At 30.4% G+C, this 7,008-nt stretch overlaps 1 long non-coding RNA gene across 4 annotated transcripts; it reads left to right on the top strand.

The window, feature by feature from the left end:
* Positions 1–940: 940 nt before the first annotated feature.
* On the top strand, positions 941–3,786 carry LOC126844535 (uncharacterized). Of its 4 annotated transcripts, none has more exons than XR_007686591.1 (5): positions 941–1,129; positions 1,206–1,432; positions 1,477–1,674; positions 2,421–2,530; positions 2,734–3,786. It is a non-coding gene; the product is annotated as an uncharacterized LOC126844535 (long non-coding RNA). The 4 variants fall into 4 exon arrangements; XR_007686590.1 differs by having other exon boundaries at positions 941–1,108; positions 1,489–1,674; positions 2,734–3,783; XR_007686589.1 differs by having other exon boundaries at positions 1,206–1,365; positions 1,489–1,674; positions 2,734–3,783.
* The last annotated feature ends 3,222 nt before the right edge of the window (positions 3,787–7,008 follow it).

Genomic DNA, 7,008 nt, shown 5'->3' with positions numbered 1-7,008 from the left:
AGCTAACCAAGGCTTTGGATTTGAATTAAATTTTCCAATAATTCTAGTAAGTTTATTTATAGTAACAGATACAGTTAGAGAATTGAATGCACTGCTGGCGCAATTTATCTAAATAATAGGGTTTAAGCACTGGAAATATTACAAAAATATTTTTACTACTTTCGGTATGAAACACAAACAATTTTGAGTGCGCTAATTTCAAAACTAAGGTGCTCAGCACGGTCAAGTTTTTTGCAATGTTAATGCAGATGTGTGTTTAAAATTGTAATTTTAGTATTAGGGTATTTTTAGTCTATCTATATCAGTAAAATGTTTTGAGGATGAGGTGAACTTTTTGAATGGTTTGCCCAATAAAGTACCTTTGTGATACAATTTCTGATTCAACAATTCAGCAGAAAAATGGTGTATAATATTATAGTTTTGCGAGAACGTAAAATATGTACTGCTATCTAGCGGAAAAAAAGCGAAGCAGGACTCGAATCGCCTTCGCAAGCAATAGATTGAAGGTAGAATTATTATTATTACTTCAAATTGTGCGAAAACGTGTCTTTACTACTTTTGCTCTCGACGGCTCACTTGTCGAAATCAACAAGCGACAATGATCGAAATTATCTGTTGATTTGAATGACTTCGTACAATACAAAGTCTACAGCTGGTGAAAAAACAAACTGTGTACCCAACTCGATTTTGGCTTCTGGGGGTCCTTAATTTTTATTTTATACTATTATTATTGTTACTGCAGTTGTTACTTGTTAGTATTAAAAAGCAAGGGGAATTTATGTAATATAATAACTATTTATTCTTTAATGTTTTTTGTATCAGTTATCATACGGCTGTTATCAGTGTGTTATACATGGAGGTCAGCTTCCCTCCAGCTACCTCCACATTATCAACTGCCGCCGTCTAATAAACAGTTTTGTTTTATCACAGAACGGACTATGCCAACAAACTATAATAAAATGTATTTATGTTGTAATTTGTGACTGAATGATGTAGCTTAAACCATAAGTACTAAATTCTAACTATAATTGATCAACTTTTAATCGAAGTTGCAAGATGTTTATTAAAAAAAAAAAAAAGAACAACCCGACGTCGAGGCATTATTTCAGTAAGATACATATTCTGCTAGGTGCATATTTTAATTAAATAACTTAAAAATACATATTTTATAAAACAGCACATTATGTCTAACATATTTGTTAAAGGTATATTCCGTTACAATGAGTTGTAAAACAAAAGCAGCACGTAAGCTACTTATAAAGTGTTTAGCCGGTATAACTACAAGCGGTATACCGTAAAAAAGCAGCTTGAAATGTTGGAATCGACCATGAACTGCTATTACTAATATTCTTGATATATTAGTAGGTATGTAGTGCTAGAAGTATAAAGACTAGCAGAACATTTACAGCGCTGTTGATTTAATATGGCACAAGTATAAAAAACTAAAACAAATTAATGTATAACGTTTTAATTTAGTTTAATTTCTAGGCTGTTAGCTTGACTGAGAAGAAAAGGTGGCAGTTTGCGCATGGTCAATGTTTATTTTCTCGGCCATTTTGTTATTGTAGGTCAGCGGGCGGCAACTGTCAAAAGAAATAAATTAATTTATTTGGGCACCATTTTGGCAAGCATCCGTAATCTCGACAAACTAAATTTTATAAACCGACTGAATAGGTATGTCCTGCAAGGAAAATATAAAAGTAGTATGTGATATAAGAAAAATAAGTTTAAATAGTAAACCGTTGTGATTTAAAAAATGTTTTACAGCCTTGTATTTATTTATTCTATTTCTGATCATTTCTATAGGTTAAGGGAGCTGCATTCGGTCAGTTTTGTTGACATTTCAGACCAAAAATCCAGACAAAATGTTGATTACTTAGGATGGTCTAATTTTAATTCTGTTAAGATTTACTAGTTCTTTGGCAATTTTACTAGGTTACAGATTTTTGATTTTTTTATGTAAAAAAATTGGGTTTTAATATCGAAGAAAATTGCAAGTAAAATTTATTTAATAACAAGAAACTGACATTTTTAAATGAAAATCAGCTTCCAACATAACATAGTAAATTAGCCAAAGAACTCGAATCTCTTTATAGAATTGAAATTGGACCATTCTATGTAGTTGAAATTTTGTCTGGCTTTTTGGTAGAAAGTCAACCAAAATGGCTTTTACTCATAAAAACAATTATTTAAATTAAAAATAATACCTTGAAGCGTATACAAATTAACCGGTAAATTAATTGACATGGTCGAAATTTATTGAAAATATTTTTTCTTAAATATTACCTATACAAAACTCCTTAAAAACAGACCGCATGCAATCCTCTTAAGAAGAAAATGTTTATATTGTTCATTTGTGTTTCATTTTGACATCAGTAATTCAATAATTGAGGTTATTAATTTGATATTACTTGTTTCAGGAGTTGGCTTACACAATTTCGTTGTGCATACAAAAGCAAAATGAATAAATGCCAATGATCAGCAATTTTTTTAAAGACTTCTTCCACACCATGTGTAAACCATGTGCTGGGTATATCACATTACTAGTAAACTTAACCATTTCCTATCGGACGGGACTTTTGAGTTGGCCTCAGAAATAATGATCTTATATCTGACATTTTTTTTTGGAGATTTGGCAGCTAACTCAAAAGTCTGATCAGGCAGTAAAGGGTTAATCCTTATTTATAATTTGAATTATCTATAATGGTACTTACTTTTACTTAAATTTAATAGGTACAGTGGTGAAGGCATGACGTCAGCGATAATATCTTAGAAGACAGAATTATAAGAGCCGGATGAGAAATTGGACCTCTGCCCTGGAACTACACACAAGTTTTTTTATATTTGTATGTCAGCTCGTGACTTGAGTATGTTAATTTAAGAAGCCTGCCGACTGTGATAAAATAAGGCGTCCCTTGGCATTTCTATTTTATCCGATTTTAATTCCTCATCATCTCTTCTGTGGTTTGACGTATCGGCTTAAAGCTGTTATTATTTTCCAACATTTTAGGATAGTTTGAAAAAAAAATGTTAACATAAACTATTTTATAATGAAAATAAATATTAAGAAAAAGTAGGCGATACGTCAAACCATAGAAGAAATGATGAGGAATCCTAAACATTTACAAAATTGAAGAAATTGGATAAAATGAGAACTTGGATTGTTGTAAATAAAAAAATATATTTTTGTACAAAAATAGACCTCTCTTTACTGCATTAATGTATGTTAACAAATTTTAGCTTAAGTGGATATTATACACTCAATTTGCTAGTGTTAAAACATGCTTACACAGAACGTGTTCTACTCACTCTGTGTTCATTTTAGAGCAAAAATATTTATAATATAAATGAAAGATGACAAGATTTTGGAGACAATGTCTTATCCTTTTTTTGAGAAACCTAATATTAAATATTTATAAACACTTTTTTAAAATACTAAACTAATAATTACACATCTCAGTTTAACCTTTAAAAAAATATTTTGCAAAAATAATGCCTATACCTAACTCCTTAATAAATAGTTCAACTTACTCTTAATGTAAAGTTTTAGTGAAAAATTGCCTATACAATGCGCCTTAATAAATTCTCTTTTGTCACAGTCGCTAGGCCTCTTCAGTCCTATATAAATAGACAATAACAGTCAGTTTTTGATTAATTATTTTGTGTAAATAAGTGATTAAAAGTAATTAAGGACAAGTCCACTTTGTACGTTTTTTTTCATAAAACTAGACGAGCGTTTTGTAATAAAAAAGTATTTAGTGAAACTTATGTTTTAAAATAATATGTATGCGACATAGGTGACTGATGAAACTTGTATTGTGAAATATTATTTTTAAATAGACCTTCTGACTGTGCTGAACTAAGTATAGATTTTTTAATCTCTCATTTAATTTGTTTATTTTATGGCTATTGTCAATAATTGTGACAAAAATTATTGCAAAATACAAGTTCTTTTACTTTTATTTTACGTAAATCTGCTAAGTTTCATCGAATTTATCATATGATAAGTTAGGTAATAACAATGTTATTAACTTAATGTAGTTATACTGTATATCAAATTTTACCTTGAATTAAAATAAATCACCTGTGTTAATCAGCAGACGACACAGTTCATCTGTCTGAATATTAGCGCAATGAAATAGTAAAATAACTTTCCACTTAACTTATCTTATTTCCATTTCTTTCCGACATTTAAATACAACCTGCTATAATGATTATGATAGGCTTAAAAAAAAGTTTATTGACCATTACCTATTACTACAAACTTAGTCACATAAGATAGTTGCTATTTACTAGTCTAAATAATGTATTTACCAAATAAGTTCATTATAACAGATTTGAATTTGAAATATTGATCAAGAAAATTATAAAGAAAGATTAGCTATTCCGTTTCTGTTGGTATTAACACTTTTCAGCCGATGGAATTAAACTGTTACTGCATTCAACTTGTAAAATCAACAAACCTATATTTGCACTCATTGTGGTCACAAATGTCTATTAATATACTTAATAAATAGAACCAATATCTTGAGGTGTTATAGAGATATTATTCTTATAGATAACATATTCATTGATATAATTTTAAATTTTAAAAAAACATAACTTATTACACAAAATTATTACTTTTTTAAAACTAGAAGTTTTAGTTAAAAAAAAAGAACGATACTACTTTGGGTATTTAGTTAATTTAATTATCTTTATTGTATAAATATTATCTAAATTATTTACTTAGCATGGATCTTTCAATATTTAACACTATACAAATATTAGCCATAATAAATTTCAAGAGAATCAGGCTTTTTTTTTTGTTTGAAATAGCCCGCCCTTTTATTTATATAACATGTATTACATATTATTATTGTCGCTGTATGTAATGCACATATCAATGTACTAATTATAAACAAACTATTTTGTATTAATATAAAGCAAGTACAGTTGTAGAATTATATTAACCGTGACGAACAAATTTGAAAACTTTCCATGTGGTATAATTTCTGAATGTTTGTTCCTATGTATAATTTTAACACATTGCAACAATTTTACGCATGTATATACATAATATATTATACGTATACCTAAGGCTGAACAATCTTGAACACGCCTTTGGAACCAAGTCGACTACAGCTTTTAGCTTTTGCCCCAGGCCCAAGGGAAATACAAAGTTGGCTCTAAGCCCCCTCTCCCCTGCCCACGGCCTGAAAAATAACCCCGGCGCTGCTATTTGCTCTTGTATATTTGTATTAGACTTTAGATAATGTTGGTACACGCTCGGTTTTGGGCTTTTAATGGCAATCGCCTTATCCGGCGCCGGCACGCATCATTCGGCGGCCGGGTCACCACCCTTATGGGATGTATTTTTGCCCGGCGCGGCGGGGGCGAGGGCACAGCTGAGTCTGCGCAGGTTATAGCCAGCCGGTCGGATTGTGTGCTCTCATTGGCCGGCGGGTATTGATGTTACAAGTGTTTAAAATTCTAATTGTACTTTTGTAATAGCCATTGTAGTATTGTACTCGGTTTGTCTGCCGGTAGGCTGCAGTAATATAGTCATTATGGTAGACGTAGACGTCTTGTTCGCTTTGGCGTTTACTTTTTCTATATGTTTTATGGTTATAATTTTGTTTTTTAATCTTGTAGATTTATGGCGAATTATTTCGGATTTGTAGAATGTTAAGTTTTTGTTAATATTATGTATAAGAGTTTAGCGCGGTTTTGTTATTCGTAGTACACCAGCTGGAACGCCGGTACCGATGTCCAATTGACCCCTAACCGGGCCTTCATTTAGACCTATATTTTATGCCAACAGATTAATTAGCCAAACACAAACATTCATTCGACTCGATCAGCATCTACACGTCTTGACAATCATAATATAAACGAAAAATGTAAGTTTAATATTTTGTGCACGAAAAATAAGCTAAATTAAATATTTAATACCAATATTTAATTGCATGCACCTTAAATAAGTATTTTATAAGTGAATTGTTTTAATTCGTGTAAACGATCAAATTAATAATTGATAAATTACCTAAACAAAAAGTTTTAACTTATTCGAGGAACTGAAGTATTAAAAACAAAAACGTTTAAAATAGCATGACAAAAAAAAAAGGCTAACTATTATTTGGTATTAAGTCAGCTAATTGTAATAATTCAGTTTTAAACTGAAGAATTGTTATGGGAATTTTTTTTACATTTTTTAACAATTTTTATTCGTTAAGAACAAGCAGTTACACCTAAGGCGCAATTTTGCTTACAAAATAGGCTTGTATACCGAAACTATTCTAAAGCTCTCATCGCATGTAAATTGATGTAAAAAATGTTTGGGGGTGTTAGTTTCAAAAGTAAGGGTGCCAAGCCCCATCAAAATGCGCCCATTGGTAGTAATATAATAATTTAAACAGCTATAAACTTCATTAAAAGTTTGAAATAAATAAGTTTAATAGTTAAAAAGTGAAAAAACTACAAAAAGCGTACTAAAAAACATCTGTGTTTTTTTATATTTATTTTCTAATTACCCTAATTTATATAACAAGTCCTATAAACTTAAGAAATCGTCTGACATTCTACCTCTCCATACTTGATCGACTATATAGTTTATTTTCCCAAAAACAGAACAGAACAGCCTTATCTAACAATATACATTTTGTGTTGTATTATTAGACAATAAGGAAAATTTTAAATAATATGCCGTTGGAATACTTACAACTTGCATCCTTACATATCATAAAACGCAAAGCCAGTAAGAGAAGTCTAGTCTTGCCCGTCCAGTACTCTTCACTGTTACATGTTTTTGTTATTTTATAAAATATTTTCTACAGTTTGTTACCTATGTAAATATATTGATTTTTAAAAAAGTTTCACAAAAAAAGAAATATAGATTATGGTTCGTATTTGTATAGAGCGTGTAATTGAAGTGAGGCCCCTTTAATTTGGCACTTCTCTACCTTTCCTCAAAGACGGATCTAGGTGAGGGGGAAGGGGGCACCGGTTAGTAAATAGTAGCAATAGTAG

Source organism: Adelges cooleyi, unplaced genomic scaffold (assembly GCF_023614345.1).
Source record: "Adelges cooleyi isolate 19-005CV unplaced genomic scaffold, UGA_ACOO_1.1 ACOO_flye_CR_arks_rails_tigmint_CR_PRNA_651, whole genome shotgun sequence".
Classification (NCBI taxonomy): Eukaryota; Metazoa; Arthropoda; class Insecta; order Hemiptera; family Adelgidae; genus Adelges; species Adelges cooleyi.
The sequence above is the reverse complement of the archived record's forward strand: the minus strand, read 5'-3'. Positions and strand labels throughout refer to the sequence as shown.